Source organism: Colobus angolensis, unplaced genomic scaffold (genome assembly GCF_000951035.1).
Source record: "Colobus angolensis palliatus isolate OR3802 unplaced genomic scaffold, Cang.pa_1.0 Scaffold456, whole genome shotgun sequence".
In the NCBI taxonomy this organism is placed as follows: domain Eukaryota; kingdom Metazoa; phylum Chordata; class Mammalia; order Primates; family Cercopithecidae; genus Colobus; species Colobus angolensis.
The window spans coordinates 1,514,835-1,534,348 of record NW_012117999.1 but is presented as its reverse complement, the minus strand read 5'-3'; the positions used below and the strand labels follow the sequence as shown (position 1 = coordinate 1,534,348).

General features: G+C 37.9%; 1 protein-coding gene across 2 annotated transcripts in view; it reads left to right on the top strand.

Annotated features, from left to right (window-relative positions):
- The first annotated feature begins 9,708 nt into the window (after nt 1-9,708).
- The window catches only part of SCN7A (sodium channel, voltage gated, type VII alpha subunit), a 97,251-nt gene continuing 87,445 nt past the window's right edge, over nt 9,709-19,514 (top strand). The window contains exon 1 of one of the 2 annotated variants that reach the window (XM_011958033.1): nt 9,709-9,947. The gene's annotated coding sequence lies outside the window, so the exon portion shown is untranslated. Of the gene's footprint in view, nt 9,948-16,924; nt 17,041-19,514 lie in introns of those variants that run through there. The other variant, XM_011958034.1, reaches the window with a different exon arrangement.

Here is a 19,514-nt window from a genome sequence, read left to right as displayed (position 1 = left end):
AAAAAAAAAAAAGTGAGCAATGGATATGAACAGACACTTCTTAAAAGAAGACATTTATGTGGCCAAAAACATACAAAAAAAAAAAAGATCATCATCACTAGTTATTAGAGAAATGCAAATCAAAATCTCGATGAGATACCATCTCATGTCAGTTAGAAAGGTGATCATTAAAAAGTCAGGAAACAACAGATGCTGGCAGCACTGTGGAGAATTAGGAACTCTTTTACACTGTTAGTGGGAATGCAAATTAGTTCAAACATCATGCAAGACAGTGTGGTGGTTCCTCAAGGATCTAGAACCAGAAGTACCATTTAACTCAGCAATCTAATTACTGGGTATATACCCAAAAGCATTGTAAATCATTCTACTATAAAGACACATGCACGCATATGTTTATTGCAGTACTATTTACAATAGCAAAGATTGGGACCAACCCCAATGCCCATCAATGATAGACTGGATAAAGAAAATGGGGCACATATACACTATGATATACTATGTAGCCATAAAAAAAGAATGAACTCATGTCCTTTGCAGGGTAGTGGAAGAAGCTGGAAGCCATCATTCTCATCAAACTAACACAGGAACAGAAAACCAGGCACCACATCTTCTCACTCATAAGTGGGAGCTGAACAATGAGAACACATGGACACAGGGAGGGGAATGTCACACTCTGGGCCTGTCAGAGGGCGGGGAGCAACGGGAGGGAGAGCATTAGGACAAATACCTATGCACGTGGGGCTTTAAACCTAGATGACAGGTTGATAGCTGCACCCAACCACCATGACACGTGGATATCTGTGTAACAAACCTGCACATACTGCACATGTATCCCAGAACTTAAAATAAAATGTAAAATAAAATAAATGTTTGATACAAAAGAGCAATAAAAAAAAAAGATCATTTCAGAGTTCCATGCTATATTTAATTGTTACATTGCCTTAGTCTCCTATAATCCATGACTGTTTCTTGGTCTTTCTTTGCCTTTCAAAACCTTGACACTTTGAAGAGGACGGACCGACTATTTTGTGGAATATTCCTTAATTTGAGCTGCTCTGATGTATTCTCTGGTTTATATTGAATTTATGCATATTTGGGAAAATACCACAGAAATGATATTGATGCCTTTACAGTGAATTATATCGGAGAAACATGGTACCTGAAGTCTTATTATTGGTGATATTAACTTTGGTCATTTGATTATGTTGGCGTTTGTCAGGATAATCCACTATAAAGTTACTATTTTCCCCTTTGTAATGACTATCTATCCTTTAACTAGATTCCTTGAGACTGTGCAAATACTTTCTTTCACTAATCTTGGCATCCATCAGTGAGTCTTGCCTACACTAACAGGACTTTTTTAAAAAAAAATTAAATAATAGACTTTACTTTTTAGAGAAGTTTTAAATTTAGCAAAAAATTGAGAAAATATTAAAAGAGTACTCATATACCCCCAAGATATACCCACATTAATAGAGTACATTTGTTACAATCAATAAAACAACGTTGAGACATAATTATTAACTAAAGTACATGGTTAATTCAGATATCTTTGGTTTTTGCCTGGTGTCCTTTCTTTGTTCTTGGATCCCGTTAAACTTGCCATATTACATTTAGTTGTCATATCCTTAGGCTCCTTTTGGACATGGGTGTTTCCTAAACTTTCCTTGTTTTGATTTCTTTAACAGTTTTGAAGAGTGCTGGGTATATTGTAGGTTCTTCTATTGGAATCTGTCTGATGTTTCCCTCATTATTAGTCTGATGATAAGGGATTTTGGAGGAATATCACAGAGGTAAAGTGCGATTTTCATGATATCACATATCGAAAGTACATACAATCAATATGATTTATGACTGTTGATGCTGACCTTGATCACCTGGCAGAAATAGGGTTTGTCACATTTCTTCACTTTAAAGTTAAATGTCCATCTCTTTGTCCTTTTTTCCCATACATTCTTGATAATTTCCATAATTTTATTACCAAAGCATTTAATAATAATAATAATAAGCTCTCATAGATTAAATTTCCAAGAGCTCTTTCATATACTGCTCCTTTATGTTTTAGCTTTATTGAGGTTTAATTGAGAAATAAAAGTTACATATATTCAAGGTGTACAATGAGATCATTTAACTTATGTATATATTCTGTAATAATTACCATGGTCAAATTAATCAACACATTCATCATTACACATAATTACTATTTGTGTGGGTGTGTGTTTGTGGTGAGGACACTTAAGATATACTCTCTTAGCAAATTCTGACAAAAAAATAGAGTATTACTGACTGTAGTCATCATGCTGTACACAAGATCCCTAAAATTTATTCATCTTATAACTGAAAGTTTGTGCCCTTTTCCCAACATCTCCTGACCTTATTTCTCCAATGTCCCGGCCATTGGAAACCACATTTTTACCCTCTGCTTCAATGAGGTGGAGTTTTTTAGATTCCAAATGTAAATGAGATCATACAGTATTTGTCTATTCTATTCCTTTAAAATACGACATCCTCTTCTTGCTTCATAAATATACCTCTCTTATTTCTCATATGGATCATATTATGTTTGAATTTTCTTCTGTGCCTTATGATCTCTACCTGCACTAAATCACTTCTTATGATCTCTACCTCCACTAAATCACTTCTTTCAATAAGTTTGTTTCAATTTTTCTCTGCCATGCTGAAGGCATTCCTCACATATCCAATGATTCTTGGTTAGTAATCACTAAGAAACCAACAGGATACTCTATGCATTTATGCATATGTTTGGGAGTTGAGGAAGTCAATCCTGAGGATTAGAAGGCTTTATTCTAGGATGAGCCTGTAATTAGTTAACTTTTTTGTTGAGGACACTAAAATGCCAATATCAGTGGGTCTACCCTATGGGTCAGGTCAGGTTTTTCAGAGGAAGACTTTAGAACAGTCCTTCTGAAATATAAAATATGGGGACCGGATTTCTGGGTTCTGAGTAAGGGAAAGAACCTGGAGTGAGGGGAAGAATCTCATGATGTAGAATACAAACTTTTTAATGTTCTTGCTTCCAGGGCAGCACTTCATCTTCTGTGTTTAATACCTCAGATTTCAAGACTCTATAATGCAGATTTTCTACAGAACATACTTCTCACCTTAAGTAGAGGATGAGAGCAGTAGTCAGGGTAAGTTGGAGCTGGCCTTCTGGTGGTCTAAAGATGTTCAAACAACTTTCTGTTTTCAGCATCCATCGTTGTCCAGTTGCAAAATAACAAGGTCTCTTCAAGGACTGAGATGTCATAGTTGTCTGTAGATAGAATTAGCTTGATTCTTACCAGTTTCACTTTTTACAGACAATTAAGTTAGACTTTCTTTGTTTTACTTTACTAAATCATTTTTAACTTTTCCATCTACATTCTATTTAATATTGTATATTTTGATGTTACAGATGTTTCATAGTTTCACTGAAAATGTAGTTAGGAATTTCTGGGTTTTGTTTTCCTTGTCTTAAATAATTGGGGAAGGAAAAAATATGTGAGAAAAATTTTGAGCTGGTGTCTTATCAAACCAAACACAAAGTGGAAGAAATAAATGAAATAATATAACTGTGAAACCTAGTGAATTTGAGGAAATAAACTAGAATCTATTATTATAATATTCAATTGCTTGTTCTTCAATATGAATTCCTTGCTTGATAATTCTAATTTAGGTTGGAGGAAAGGTTTATCGGTAAATTTGATTATGCTTTTGCAAGTGTTAAAAATCTTTGAAAGTCACACATTTTTCCTAATTCAGCAGGGGCATCCAGTCCAAACAGAATGTCAACTGTAGACACAGACATGGCATGACAGAAGTGTTGGGCATCCCCCCAAACTTACTGTTACCTTTATCTACCTTATTAGAAATCTCAATTTTTAGCTCTTGAAATAGGCACCAAAATGAATATGACATTACTCAACTTTCCTTGCAACCAGTTGTATCTATGGGGTTAAGTTCTGGCCAAAAAGATATGAACTCAAGAACGTATTAATTAATGCTTCTGGTTTCCTCTGTTCTATTTTTCCATTGCCTGGAATGTAAAAGTGTTATTAATCCATCCTCATTCATGCAAGTGGGGTTTGTCCACTAGAGGTAGAAAAACCAACAAGATTGAAAATATCCTGATTCCTTTGTATTTTGTAGCCCTGGACTGCTTATATCTGGAATCATAGATTTGAGAGAAATAAGTTTCTGTTTTATTCAAGCCACTATTATTTTAGTTTTTTTTTTTATTACAGCAGTCAATTCTGACTTTTGCACATGGCATGCACATATTCAGCTATTTCATGTATATGCACACAAGTAACAATGGGACTTCCAGATAAATGACAGATTACAACTTTGTAATTATCTGTGTAATTGTATTTTATTTTTTCACTTGAAAATATACTATCCTGGGCTTTTGCCAAGCCTGACTGGGAATTACTTGAGAGAGAATTTTTGGACATGAAATTGGTAATGGAATGTATTATGGTCAGGAACATTTTGAACACAAACTCCAGATGTTCCTATGATTTTTGGAATCTGTTTTAGGGAATACAAAGTATTAAATAATATAGGTATAAAATGTCCAACTTATATTATGAGTCTGTTTTCTCAATGAGATGTTTGACATATTTTCTCTGCTGATTTCTAATGTTAAGTCGATTTTTTTTTCTAAGATTTGTATTGACTATGCCTGACTTTGGAACATATTTGAAAAGTAGAACTGGGACAATGTGTTTATGTATATATCTTAGGAAAATTGAAACCAGTTTAGAAATGTATCAATGAATTATCAATAGTCTAGAGGAGATTTTGTCTATGTTTTTGGAGAGAGGTCCAAGTGACTCTTACCATCTATGACCTGTTCTTTCATTTCTGAGAATCCCTGAGAAACAAGCAGTTTATTTTTCCCCTCTGTGATTCGCAAACAGCTCTTCACAGTTTTTTTCACTGATTGGGTACAGATTCTTACAGTTCTGGAACTTAGGACAGGGTTGAAGATTGCAGCAAGGTTTTCTAGAGCAATTCCAAGGAACTCAAACACACGAGTATTAATAGAATCATAAGCTGAATGTTGAACACATAAGAATAATGACAAGAAACTGATTCTGGGCAGTACTGTGTTTGTACAGGCATGTAAGGATGATAAAAAACTGAAAGGAACAAATAAGATGTATTTCTACTAAGATGTATTTCTACATGTTCTCATGAGTGGGAGCTAAACAATGGGTACATATAGACACAGAGTGGAATAAAACACATTGGAGCCTACAAAAGGTGGGAACGTGGGAAGGAGCAAGGGTTGAAAATTGCCTCAGGTGAGGGGTACACTGAAAGCCCAGACTTCAACACAATCTATATAAGACATCTGCACTTGCAGCCCCTAAATGTATTATTAAAAAAAAAAAAAAAAAAAAAGACAATAGGTATTTGCCAGCAATACTGCCCATAGCACTTGAAAAGATAACCTGCATTTGCAAAACAATATATGAAGTACTAAGAATATAAAAGGCCAGGCATGGTGGCTCACGCCTGTAATCCCAGCAGTTTGGGAGGCTGAAGAGGGCAGATCACTTGAGGTGAGGAGTTCAAGACCAGCCTGGTCAACATGGTGAAACCCCGTCTCTACTAAAAATACAAAAACTAGCCAGGCATGGTGGGACACACCTGTAATCCCAGCTACTTGAGAGGCTGAGGCAGGAGAATTGCTTGAACCTGGGAGGCGGATGTTGCAGTGAGCTGAGATCATACTACTGCAGTCCAGCCTGGGCAACAGAGCCAGACTCTGTCTCAAAAAATAAAGTAAAATAAAATAAAATATCATAAAATTCAAATGAATCAGAAAGACATGATTCTACAAAATGATTCACATTATATTCATTTTTCTAGGCTTGCATTGTGACAGCAATCCAAAATCAGTCTCTATTTTATATTATCCTATAATAAAGCTATGAGAAGTATCCATTCATACTCTTGACACTGATGTGCTTGAGGTAAGAATAACCAACCCTTATTTAAATGGGCTAAAGGGAAAGTGATGTCTCCCAGGGCCTATCTGGTTCAAGTGCAGTGTGAAAGAGGAGGTTTCTCTCTTGACAAGACAGAACATTTGGGTCTAGATCTTCTACCTTCTGAATGCATTCTAAGAAGCACAGCTCCCTTTTCTGCATTTTATTTTATTTTATTCTACTTTATGTTACATTAATAAATAATTGTGTATATTTATGGGGTACACTGTGATGCTTTGATTTGTATATACATTGTAAAATATTGAATCAAGCTAATTAACATATCCATTGTCTCACCAGCTTATCCTTTTTTCTATAGTGAGAATGTTAAAAAATCTATTCTTTAAGCAATTTTCAAATATGCAATACGTTATTTTTAGCTGTAGTCACCATGCAATGCAATAAATCACTAAAATGTATTCATCCATTCTAACTGAGACTTTGTACCCTTTGATCAACATTTTATATTTCCTTCTCCCTCACCTTCCCAACCAAGCCTCTGGAGACCACCTTTCTACTCTCTGTTATATGAGATTGACTTTTTCAGTTCCACATATAAGTGAGATCATGTGGCATTTATCATCCTCTGCCTGGATTATTTAATTTAACATAATGTACACTAGTACCACCTTGTCTTGAATGACATAATTTCCTTCTTTGTAAAGGCTGTATGGTACTTAATTTTGTATATATACCACATTTCTTTACCTAGTTATCCATCAATAAACATATAGGTTGCTTCCATATCTTGGCTACTGTGAATAACGCTGAATTAAAATGGGACTGCAACTATCCTTTTGACATAGCAATTTAAATTCCTTTGGATATATACCCAGGAGTGAGATTGCTAGACCATGGGGTAATTCTATTTTTAGTTTTTTGAGTTTGCCCTTTTCCAAAATGGCTGTAGTAATTTACATTCCCACCAACACTGGACAGGGTTCTCTTTTCTTTTCTCCACATCCTCACCCACACTTGTTATCATTCATCTTTTTGATAATGTCAGAATGAGATATCACCTCACACATGTTAGAATGGCTATTATCAAAAATAGCTTAGGTTTGAGGCTGAGTGCTTTATTTCTCTGCATCCCTTGGTATTCCCCATAGACAGGACTGGACTTTCTTATTTTTACCATTTCTTTTCAGGCAGATCCATGCTTTATGTCAAGATTCTGAAGCCAGAGGAAATTCTCACACCTATATATTATAGAAGATTTAAAGCATCCAAGCACCAGGGTTTAAGAATGAAACAGACCAACAAACAATTCTCATGTTCTTTATATTACATGTGATCTATGGTCTATTCCTATAGTGAATCTCCACATTTTCACACAAAGCATAGAGTAGATTAGGTCATGCATGATGCTCAATACTTTAGCAAATATACTGGTACCTATTCTACTACATCCTCTCTTCTAAGCCCTATTGTAGAACAGGGAATAAACAAGTATCAGCTGCCATGCAGAATGCATTCTAGTGGAACAAGATAGAAAATAAACAAATAGGCAATAGATATTTAGCATGTAGATAAGCGCTAAGAAGAAATACAAAGCAGTTGCTAACTATGATACGATTCAAACTGTGAAATTGGGAATTGATAGCAGAGATGATGTGGAGAAAAAGATAATCCATTAGGGATGAAATCAGAAGTTAGGCTGTTGGATGCTTCATCCAAATAGTTGTTGGTATTCAAATAGATGAGAAAGTTTTTAAGAAGGAAAGCAAGAGTGTGAATGGAGAGAAAGACTATCAACTGCAAAATAAATTCTTAACAAATAAGGGTGTCCATAAAGGCAGAATATGATGGCTACCATGTAGCCAGGTAGAAAAAGATGATGCAACTGGAGAACAAAGCTCCAAAGCAAGAGTTTTGGGTTTGTTTGTGTTTTGGGAGAGTTGTTTGCTTGTCTTTTTTTATACAGGGTTTCATCAACTCTGGATGTAGAGAAGTTTTTTGAGAATTAAAACATCGGGTCCATCCACACTTCTGACACTGACATCTCTGAGGTTACAATAAACAGCTCCCATTTAAACAGACTGAAAGGAAACCAATGCCCACAGGGGCATATCTGGTTCAAGTGTAGTGTGATAGAGCCAGCTTCTTTCCTGACATGGGAGAGTATGCAGTGTCTAGAGCTTCCACCTGCTGAATACATTCATAGAAAGCACAGTTTAGAAATATGCTTATAAAGTTCTTAAGGCAGAAATGTTGAAAACAGACTCTCCACTGCATAGTTCCTCCTACTGAGAAACTCAATAGGGGAGGAAGGATCCTCAGCTCATCATTAGGGGCACAGTAATTGCCCAAATTTTTCAGATCCCACCTGGTAATATTACATAACCATTATATAACTGTAGTGCCAAATATTTGTTCCAAAACAAGAAAATGGCTGGCCAACTCAGAATATAAAACCAACACCATTGGTTTCCCATCTATTTGCCTCTCGTTTATATGATTGGTTTGTACAATATCTTGGGATCAACTGCCTGTTCATTACACATTATAAAAAGCAGCACTTCTTTTTATTTTAAATGTCATATTTGAACTTTGAAATATTTGATATTATTAAGTTCATTAAATTTATATTGTGTTTGAATGTACGGAGAGGTGTGTAGAATTTTACTGGGTGAAAAGGGATATATGTGCCAGACTGCTCTAAGGGAAAGTTTCATGTTCTAGAAAATTCATTTGCATCATCCACCAGAGTGCAGAGAAGAGAAGCCTGCAATCAGTCAGTTGTCCACTAAAAAGAAATCAAGTGAATGTTTGATGCTACAAAATAATTATTGTTAATTTTTAGATGTGACCAGGGTATTGAGTTAAAATCTTAAGAAGTTCTTACCATTCAGAGACATATGCTGATATATTTTTGAAGTAAGTGATGTGATGTGTGCACAAAATAGGGTGACAAAATGAAGGTTCTGTGGTGTGGCCTTTGGGAAGAAGGTCCAAACCCTCTTGCCTTCACTCCCAAACTAACTGTATTGCCGCAGTTCTCTAAAATAAACATAATTTTTCCTCTGTCCTTCGTGTTTCAAATCACTAGAGTGGGAAAGTGATCCAGAGTACAAAGCAGCTACCAGCGGACTCTTGACTCTTTCCTAAAAACAGCTACACACAGACTCACACGACAACAACTAGATTACAAACTCTTAACTACAGCAATGCCCAGATTTGAATGCTGCAGGCTGACAATTGCCCCTCTAAGTTCTGCTGGACCACCTAGGCAAGAGGAGAGAGAATACAACTGGATGTTAAAGAACCAGGGTACCAGAGTTTGCTGTCTTCCTCTCCTCTCCCTCATTTTCACTCTCCCTTCCCCACCAATTTAGCTGCACCACGCTCCTCCTTTTCCTCTCCTCCTTGGCTATTCCCTAGCCCCTTCATTCCTTCAGGCTCTGAAGGCCCTCTCCCCTCTTCCCCTCCTCATCAACCCCCAGTTCTCTTCCTCCCTCCCTTCCCTGCAGCGGCTGGAGGAGACGCCACAGCTGCTGCTGTTACTACCGCTGCAGCAGGTCTCTGTCAATATCACCCGCCCACGCGCGATCTGGATGCTGAAGTCGCGCACTGGCCTGGAGATGAGGGCGGGGGAAGAGAGTGGAGTGGCTGGGAGAGGGGAGGGAGGAGTGGAAAGGAGACAAAAACACTTCCAAGCAGCGGGCGCGGCTCAACTGGACATCTGGGCAGGAGAGGTCTCTGGGTCAGCGGCTGGAGAGCCGCCCCAGTGCGTCGGTGTCTAACTGGAAATGTAGTGGGCCCATTTACTGCAGAGCCACAGCTGGTGAGGGCAGACGCCAGCCTAACAGCAGCTTCTCTACAACTAGAGCTCAGAAAACCCGAGAGATCCGTGGAGAAAGAGAAGCCCAGGAGGAGGAAAGGGCTCCAAGGAGCCCTGCTCCTGAAGGTTCCCTCAGGCACTGGTGGAGACCTGTCGCTTCGTAGCAAGTAAGTGCCTTTTTCTTGCTGCTGTGTCCTTAATGGTGATAGCCGCTATCTGCTGCCAGCCTTTCCCACCCACTGCCACCTGCCCCATCCCATACACACCCTTAGGGTTCCCAGCAGGAGGATAGAGATTTTAAATTTTGAACGTGCATTGAGAGAGTTACTTCAGGAGTACACTTCAAGAGCAGCCGTGGTCTGTTGGCGTTTGCATGGCATGTGCGGTCAGTTTTCTAATTCCATCAGGTAAGCTTTTGAAATCAACATTCTCTGTTAGTGTAAAATTCTAGACACCCTATATGACAATGACTTACATTACATGATACAATGATAGTATAAAATGGAGGAAAGGTTATGCAGATTGGTGTACACTTCTAGGAATCCTATCTCTTATTCTAAATAATAGAGATTTCAAGACTGATTTTCCCAAAAGAATAGTCAGTATAAAAGTAGAGGCATTGATGTGATTGGAAGCAGTGTGGTCGATTTAGTCAGTTGGGCATTTTGATATTGACTAGATCAACAGAGATGATGGTTGTTGTTGTTTTTGCATTGTTTTGCTCTATAAAATGCCTATCTTCTGGAGGTTTTCTTTTACAAGTGATAGTGTGACCGGTTGTATTAGTCTCAAAACTTATGATTTTGGTCAAAACAAGACAAATGATGAGCACATGTGGAATGACACACCAATGGGCCCCTTTCATTAATGAAAATGATGGGTTCCAGTTTGGATATTGGACTGAAAAATATCTTGAAATGGGAAAGAGTTTGGGTGATGCTTCTTGTGGATACTTTCCCCCACTGCTGTTCATTCAGGAAAGCAGTTTATGGCAAAGTAGAAGGAAACTGGGCCCTGTAATAAACAGAATCCTGGGAACCATACCTGCTATGACTAGCCTTAATTAAAGATTCTATAATCCAACTGCTGTTTTTACAAGTGAGACCTGTAATGAGTAATTTGCTGAGGCTGCCTGACAATCAGTAATTGAGCGGGAAGTTCAATGAAGAGGTCTTTGGGATTTAGAACTATAAAACTTAATTTCAATTTGTGTACACATTAACCCAATTATTTAACTTGAATAAGCTTTATTTTCTTTATTTATAAGTGACACTCCAAAAAGTCCTGATAAAAACTAATTGGCAGAGATGATATAAAGGGTTTATGAAAGTATTATGTGTAACTGTTGATTGCATAAGGGATTATTCTGTGTATTTATCTGCTTCACTATTCTGGTTTTCCTTCTAAGTCTGATTTAATATAAGCATACAGAGGACTTTGACATGCAGCTCTAGAATGCACTAGAGGAAGTGAAATTCTAATCCATTTCTTGCCACTGTACAGTTTAAAGCATACTCTAATCTGAAAGCCTTTATCCTCAAAAAAGTGAAAAGTGTGTGCTTTGGATAGCTTTGCATATTTAAATACCTTGTAATATTCTCCAAATATGCTTTACCCTCTTTCTGTTTTTGTTTTAAATTTGATTTTAGATGTGTAGTTCTGTTTTCTGGGGATGAAGCCATCCCGTATATTGGATATTGCTGAATGTATTTGGTCCATTACTTAACATAGGCGAAATCAAAGTTTAGGCATAAATACTCTACTCTTGACTGCAGAGATTAATTAAAGTCTTGCACCTGGGGGATAGGTACTGTGAGTCCCTTCTTTCCCATGGATATGTTTGAAGTAATAGAAGAAAGACCTCAATTTGAACATGGGCTCAGGAAAAGGGGTCAACAGATCCCAGATGGCACACAACCCTTGGACCTGCTGCTGCATATCAGTCTCCATTGGAGAACTGGAGGCAGAACCAAGCACTTCAAAACTGGACATTCTGTCTCCATAGTCTTGTATGGTAGATAGTTTGGTAGGGGATATACACTCTCACTGATTTTCCCAAAGTACGATAAATACCTGTCTAAAGCATACTAGAAATAAAAATAACAATATTTTCCCCAATTCCTTACTCAGGGATTGGGAAATCGACACTCCAGCCCTAGATCTCATTGGGTTGAGATATGCATCACAATTGGGGTATTCAGAGATTGACTCACCATCTATCTACCACCTTAGACTCCCTCCTGAAAGCTTATGGTGGAGGCATTGGAGTAAAAGGGACATTCTTGATTTCTGGGAGTCGGATCCCATTATTTCCACCAACCATTTTCAGTATTTGTCAGTGTGAGAAGAGCATCTATAACCTCTGCCCACCCCCACCCCCACCCCAGGTATCAGCAATGCACAGTCACCCATTGTCACATGAGAAAATCTTGTACAAACAGATCTCACTTTTCTTTTCCGGCATTGGTTCCTTCTCTTCTTTAGTGAGGACTAACCAACCAGACAAGTGAGGTCTCATTGCAGCAACATTGAAAGAGGGAGCCTTTGAGGTTAAAGATTTCATCTGAGGGCTTCAGAGGTTATTTTTCAGTTGGTGAGTATCTCCTGACCCAGCTGAGATTATTATTTACATAAATTTGTTCAATTATTGTTTATTACAAATGAGGCTCCATCTTCTTATATTCCATCCCTAGCAAACAGGTATCCCTGTTGTCTCTGCAGTATTTGTAATTGACTTGACTCAGCCTGGTGCTGGATAAGGATAACCAGCTCAATGGACGGCTCTGATGATGGTGTGAGTCAGGTGCCACACTGACTGCCTAGACATCAAAGAGCTTGATAGAAATGCAGAATCTGGGGCCCCACTCATGGAAATTCTGCCTAGAAAGGTCTGATAGTATGATAGGGCATTTGGTTTTAAACTAGAACAGGAGGTGATACTGATTTGGGGGCCATAGACCCTGGGTGAATATATTGTGTTGAGTAGAATAGTCTGTCTTTTCTATTTTAAATGCTAAGGTGAGGCTTCCAGTCCACCAGCTGCTCACCCTCTGAGTTCTCCCAGAGGCGACATGGTCTAAGCACTTGATTACAGGTTCTTGCCCATATCTACTCTCTTTCTCTGGCCCTGGGGCTCTATGTTGGACATTTTTGCCCAACTCAGAGTGAGATAAAAACTAAGTCATGCTCACCCTAATATGTTTCAAGGCACCTCCCTAGTTTCTCTCCAATTTGAGAAGGGGATGGACATCTGTATTTTTGGTTTCACATTTGAAAAGCTGAAGGAGATTTTGGGAGTGTTGCAGGGAGGGTGGGTTGGAATCCTGGAAAAACACACAGACATTTTTGGAGTTGTCGGAAGCAGAGGTAAATAGCCAGTTCTAAGAAGCCTCCAGGGTTTCAGCAAATGTGCCAGTTCTAGATTTTTTTTAATTCAGAAAATGCCTGGATCAAAAACTTTTAAGAATTATAATCCAAACAAATGGCAGTGAAAATGACAGAGTCCTTTTTTAAAAGTGTGAATAATGTTCCATTGTGTATATAAACTATATTTTCTTTATCTGTTCATATGTTGATGGATACTCAGGTTTCTTCCATATCTTGGCTATTGTAAATAATACTGCAGCAAACATGGGAGAGCAGATATCTCTTTGACAAACTAATTTCAGTTATTTTGAATACACATCATTTGTGACAACGTGAATGAACCTGGAAGACATTACGCCAAGTGAAATGTTCCAGGCATTGAAAGACAAGTACTGCATGATCTCATAGATATGTGAAATCTAAGAAAGACAAATTCTTAGAGGTAGAGAGTAGAATGGTGCTTTCCAGAGACTGGGGGTGAGGGGGTGAATGGGGAAAGGAAAGATGTTGGTCAAAGTGTGCAAAGTTTCAGTTAGAGAGGAGGCATAAGTATAAGTGCTCTATTGAACAGCATGGTGGTGATAGTTAAATAATAATGTGTTGTATATTTCAAAATCCTAAAAGAATAGATTTTAAATGTTTCCACTATAAAGAGATAAGTTTGTGAGATAGTGGGTATATTAATTAGCTTGATATAATCATTCCACAATGTGTGTGTATACGTACATATATATATTATATATATATATATAAAAAATAGCATCACCTTGTATCCCCTAAATATATATAATTACTATTTATCAATTAGAGATGAAATAATTTTTAAATGGCAGTGCATATTTATGCTTTTGAGAAAGTTGCTTACTTACCACTTTCTTTTGCAAGATAACATATTCTAGGAATTTGTTGGCTGAAATTGTCAGAGTGAGAAAGTTGAGTCCAGAATTAAGTGGACATATTGAAGAATAGAACCTGAAGCCAAAATGGACTGACTTGGAAGCAGAACATAGCTGCAGTCAGAATCCAAGGAGAAAGTAGCAAAAGTCAATTAAGTCAGCCTTAATAAACTATTTGCCACAGACAAGTAAAAAAGTAGGCATCAGATAATCAACGCCAAATGGGAAGTAACCAGCCCAAGTGAAAAAATAATCCAAAAGCAAAATCCAAGTGGGTTGAAGTCAAGAGGTATTTAAAGAACGTTTATTCACACAGATGGCTGCAAAATTTCAAGTGGATTGATGTCATTTTAGTCAAGCTGTCCTTTATTCCTCAAACTTCAGTGTGCAAATTTTCCATTTCTGGGCTTTGGTAATACATATACATGGTGAGTTATGTTCAAGTAGTATAGAAATATTAACTGGAAAGCAACAGAATCCTCTGACACCTTTTTGGACTCTTTCCGCAGATGTAACACTTTACTCATGTCCAGAGGGGAAAACATTATGCACATGCTAATGTATACAACTTTGTGTATATAATCATTATACAACATTTTATTCAAAGGTGAATGGTGCAAGTTCTCAACTTTACATTTTCACTTAGTAATTGATTTGGTGAAACTTTCCATATGAGCACAGACATATTCATCTCATTCCTTTTTGTAACTAACTAGTATTCCATGATAGCAATGTACTAGAATTTTTGTTATTAGCCCCTTAGGGTAGACATTTTATTTCTACTCTTTGGAGTTAAAAGTATTGTGTTATTATAAACATCCTTGCAAATATGACTTCTCAAACCTCAGCAAGGATTTCTACATGGTAGCTTAATTGCTGAGCCAAAGAGTACATGAAACTTTATTTGAGAAACTGTTGGTCAGATGCAGTGGCTCACACCTGTAATCTCAGCACTTTGGGAGGCCTAGGTGGGCAGATTACCTGAGGTGAGGAGTTTGAAACCAGCCTGGCCAACATGGTGAAACCCCATCTCTACTAAAAATACAAAAATTAGCTGGGTGTAGTAGCACGAGCCTGTAATCCCAGCTACTCGGGAGGCTGAGGCAGGAGAATCCCTTGAATCAGGGAGGCATAGGTTTCAGTGAGCTGAGGTTGTGCCACTGCTCTCCAGCCTGGGTGACAGAGTGAGACTCCGTCTCAAAAAAAAAAAAAAAAAATAGAAAAGAAACTGTTGACAAGTAGCCTTGTAAAAAACTGTACCAAGTTATATTCTCACCTGCACTGTGTGAGGGTAGCTTTTGCCTCCGTATCCCAGCCTGTAAATGGTCATATTCATTGAGATGAATCTCAATTATGTCTCTACAGAGTTAGACTATTAAAATTACTGATTGAGGTAATTTTATGTATATCCTTTAGAATTTTGTTAGCTTCAGTCATCTTTCCTCATAGGTTTCTGCTTCGTAGAAGTCAATGATAAAATTTTCATAACCTTCCATAAAAATTTTAAAAAGAAATGCATTTAATATCATTTGAGTTGTAAACCCTGGGGGGAAAAGCATTCTAGTCAGAAAGCTCTAAGGGAAAAGGCCCTGCATTAGAGATTTTAGCTGTAAGTCATTATGGAATGTGAGAAAGATGAAATATAAGCCATAATGTATCTATTAAGTACAGTCAAGTTGCCCAAACCAACAAAAATGTCAATATAAGTTGGTCACTAAATTGCTAAATTGGTCAGCAGGTATGAGTCTTACATTCTCAACAATACAGATTATACACAATGGTTGCATTAACTCTGTATCTTTACTTATGCAAATGGTACCTTCTAATCCCAAGTTAACTTAGCTTTATTGTCATCACTGCTTTGTTTTTACACCTATCTAAATGTCATTGGTGCAATAGGCATGATATATTGTCCATGTCTGATGTATAGCATAATTGTTTCAAAGTAGCTTGAAAACAACTAAGTGAGAAGTCATTTTATCCTTATTTCCTGCTGCACACAGAATGAAATTGGCATTTGCAATATTATCCTCAGTCTATTGATCCACTGTCCTTACTTTTTTGTTTCATTTTTCTTAATTGATATTATCTTGCTCTATGGTCTACATTCTTGAATGTGAACCTCAATCCGTTTGGAATGCATTAGGAATATATATTTGATATAGAATAGAACATTCTACAATTCTATCTGGCAAAGCTAATCTAACATTTGTTTTATCTCCCCTAGGATCAACTCTATTTTCTCAGAAAGCAGAGAGATTGATTCTTTAGGTGCTGCATTTTCAATTCCCTAAGATGGGAATAAATGAAAGTGAGGAGGCTGTGCCTGACCTGGGCAGTCATCTCCTACAGATGGAGAATCTGTCTCCACAGCTTGAGTGCATTTCTTTCAGGCTGTGTTCTAGAAATAAAACTGATGGACAGGGGAAACCATTGGGAATTGTGAGTAAGGAAGAAGAAAAACACTGACTTCTGGTATTCCTTTTCTTCCCCGTCCTTCATTGTCTAAGAAGATGCAGCTGCAGTTGCTGTTATGAAATGCTGTTGATACAGCCTCTTGCATGGGTACGGGGCTCTCTAGAGAGAGCATTCGCTCACTGATTGAGTGGCCATGTAATTTATCATCCAACTCAGGATGTTTTTGAAAAGAAAAGGATGTAATTAATAGTTAATCCTCAACAACAGGCATAAACCCAAACTGCCCTCAAGTAACCTAGAACTTTAGGCGACATTACTTAAACATGAGATTGGATGGATTGAAAAGGAGAGGACAGAGTGGAAGAGAAAAGAGAGTTGTTATCCTGGAGGTGGGTGGGAGCCACGGGCAAAGGTGAATGTCCCAGTTGTGTTTTTTGATTTCAAACTTTAGAGCTGTTTTGCAACAGGTCCTCCACCATGTGAATGCCAACATTGCAAGGTCATTAGAGCTGAGGGAAAACCAGTGCCCAATGATACGAAAAGAGTGTGGATCTTCTGGAGAAGGGCTGTTGCTGAACAGGTATTTGTCTCAGCAACTCCTGTACATGCTTTATCTCTCATACTCAGGCTATTAGATGAGAAAAAACAAACAAGAAAATGTAATGATGTGTCTGCTTGCTTTATAAAGGTGGTTGGGTGAAGCTTAGCTATCAGCCAAGGCATCTTTCTGCCTAGCAATCTGCATCAGATTCATCTCAATGGGCTGCAGCACAAGCTATTCTGAAATAGTCTGTCTGGATTGGGCCACTGGCTCCTAGATTTTCAATATTATCCCCAGGAGATTTCTGATATGCAGTTCAGAGCTTGCATGATTGAAATCACTTGTACTGAGATTTTCTTTACCTATATCTCTCAGTACTAGCGTGTTAACCAGAGGTCACCATCCTCTCATCTTCTCTGTCCTCTTAGAAGCTCCAGGACTTGTGAACTGCAAATTTGACACGGTCACATCTAGTCAACCTTCCAGGGTCTGGTACATTGTTGAAGGTTTTGTGTCTATCTGAATCTGACACTGAGCCAGACTTGGTGCTAGAGGTTTATGAGTGACCTTGTATGACACTGTTTAGAACTCTTCTGTCTATTCACTGATTTAGGGTGTCATTTGTGGATCTATGAGCTTAGTTCCACTGCTGAGGAGAAGCTGGCAACAATGAAGGGTCAAGGAAATCTACAGATTAAGTCTAACCACAGATTAAGAGGATACTCAAGGAGGTCAGCTAGTTCTGAGAGGTCCTCAAGAGTCCCAGGGATGTCCTAGTTCTGGAATTTTTTAAACAGAAGTTGAGAGATCAGGTCTTGCATCTCAGGGGACCGTTTTGTATCAAAGACCTCAGGATGAAGGGCAAGTTATAGTCTGGTTGCATCATACAGCCTCCTTTGTATTCCTCTGAGAAGCAGCACAGCCTACTTTTCTTCACTTGTTGAATCCTAATGTGGCCACTAGCCAGGAATTTTTGGTCAAGGATTTAACAGACTGGATCCACTAGAAATAGAATTCCAGAACAGTCCCGGCTCCTTTACAACTTGCTCTTTTTGATGAGATAACAAAGGGTAATTTAGAATTATAGAGGCTTATTTTGCAAAGCAGTGGAAGTTTTGAGAACATCTGGAGAAATTGGGAACACTGAGTTCTTTAGAATGTGGGGCTCAACCACTTTCCCAGGGTTACTGGTAGGGAATCAAAGATCTTTACTGTTTTGAAGCTTCAAGCAGGAACATTTTAGGCAGAACCAGCTTTACTTTTTATTCCTAGAAACCTCCCTTTCTATTGCCTTTATCACTGTCATACTCACATTTCTCAGTGAGGCAGGAGACCCTCAAAAAGATCTTATTCCCAGTGATTCGTGTCCTTTTCTAGTGTTTCAACTGCCACTAAGCCTTCCTTATGCTCATTGATCTTAGCATATTTGCAATCAAATGTGACAGGGTGATTTGCTTTGGTTATCCGGCACTGTTTGTGGACTTCTAATCCTATTGTGTCTGTTGACTCTCATTCTGAAGCTTAATGTCCTAAACTGTTCCTTCCCTCAAGAAGAGAGTTATTAATTGTCCCATATTATTGGGAGATTTAACACATAATCTGTAGAACCAGACCCACCAGTGTTTGAGATGATTTTAATTCCAGTCTCTGTTCCTCTTGAAACTAATCATTTTGAGAGATTAACAAGGTAAGACTTGGTTCTTGTTTGTTTACAAGTCTGTATCCATTGTCCATAAATTTAGTGACTATACTTTATTGTTTCGAGTGTGTTGCTACCTGATAACATACTTGGCACTTAATAAGTACCTGTTCCACAAATGATTGCTCAACAAATGAATGTCAAATGTAACAACTGTAGATAAGCTTATTGCCAAATATAACCCACAAGAATAATCTCTTAAAGAAAAATTATAGCGTTTTAATATATCTGAAATAAAAATGTTAAAATATATAATTATAAAAATTAGTGAATGTGATTTTATTATGGAGAGACTTACTTCTTCACAACTTCTTTCTGCAAGATAGCATATTCTAATAATATGTTTCAAGAGGCCTGAGACAGGTTAAGACAAGAGATATAAGAATGGATAGAGTTACTTATGCAGTCTAGAAATCAAAAGCCAGCCAAAATCCTAGAACTGGGATCCAGAATAGATGAATCCTAGGTCAGGCAGATATATTGAAGAGCCTTAGGCAAAACTGGCTGAACTGTGGGCAGAACACAATTGTAAGGAATCTAAAGATAAGAGCCGTAAATCGAAGTTATTAAGTTGGAAAAGAGTTGGACAATCTCTGTCGCAAGAAAAGGAGTTGGAGTAAAGAAAGTGATAGCCACACTAGAGTAAAGAAATGCAAATACAAAAAGCATCTGCCTGGGCATGGTGGCTCACGCCGGTAATCCTAGCACTTTAGGAGGCTGAGATGGGTGGATCACCTGAGGTCAGGGGTTCGAGATCAGCCTGGCCAATATGGTGAAATCCCGTCTCTACTAAAAATGCAAAAATTAGCCAGGC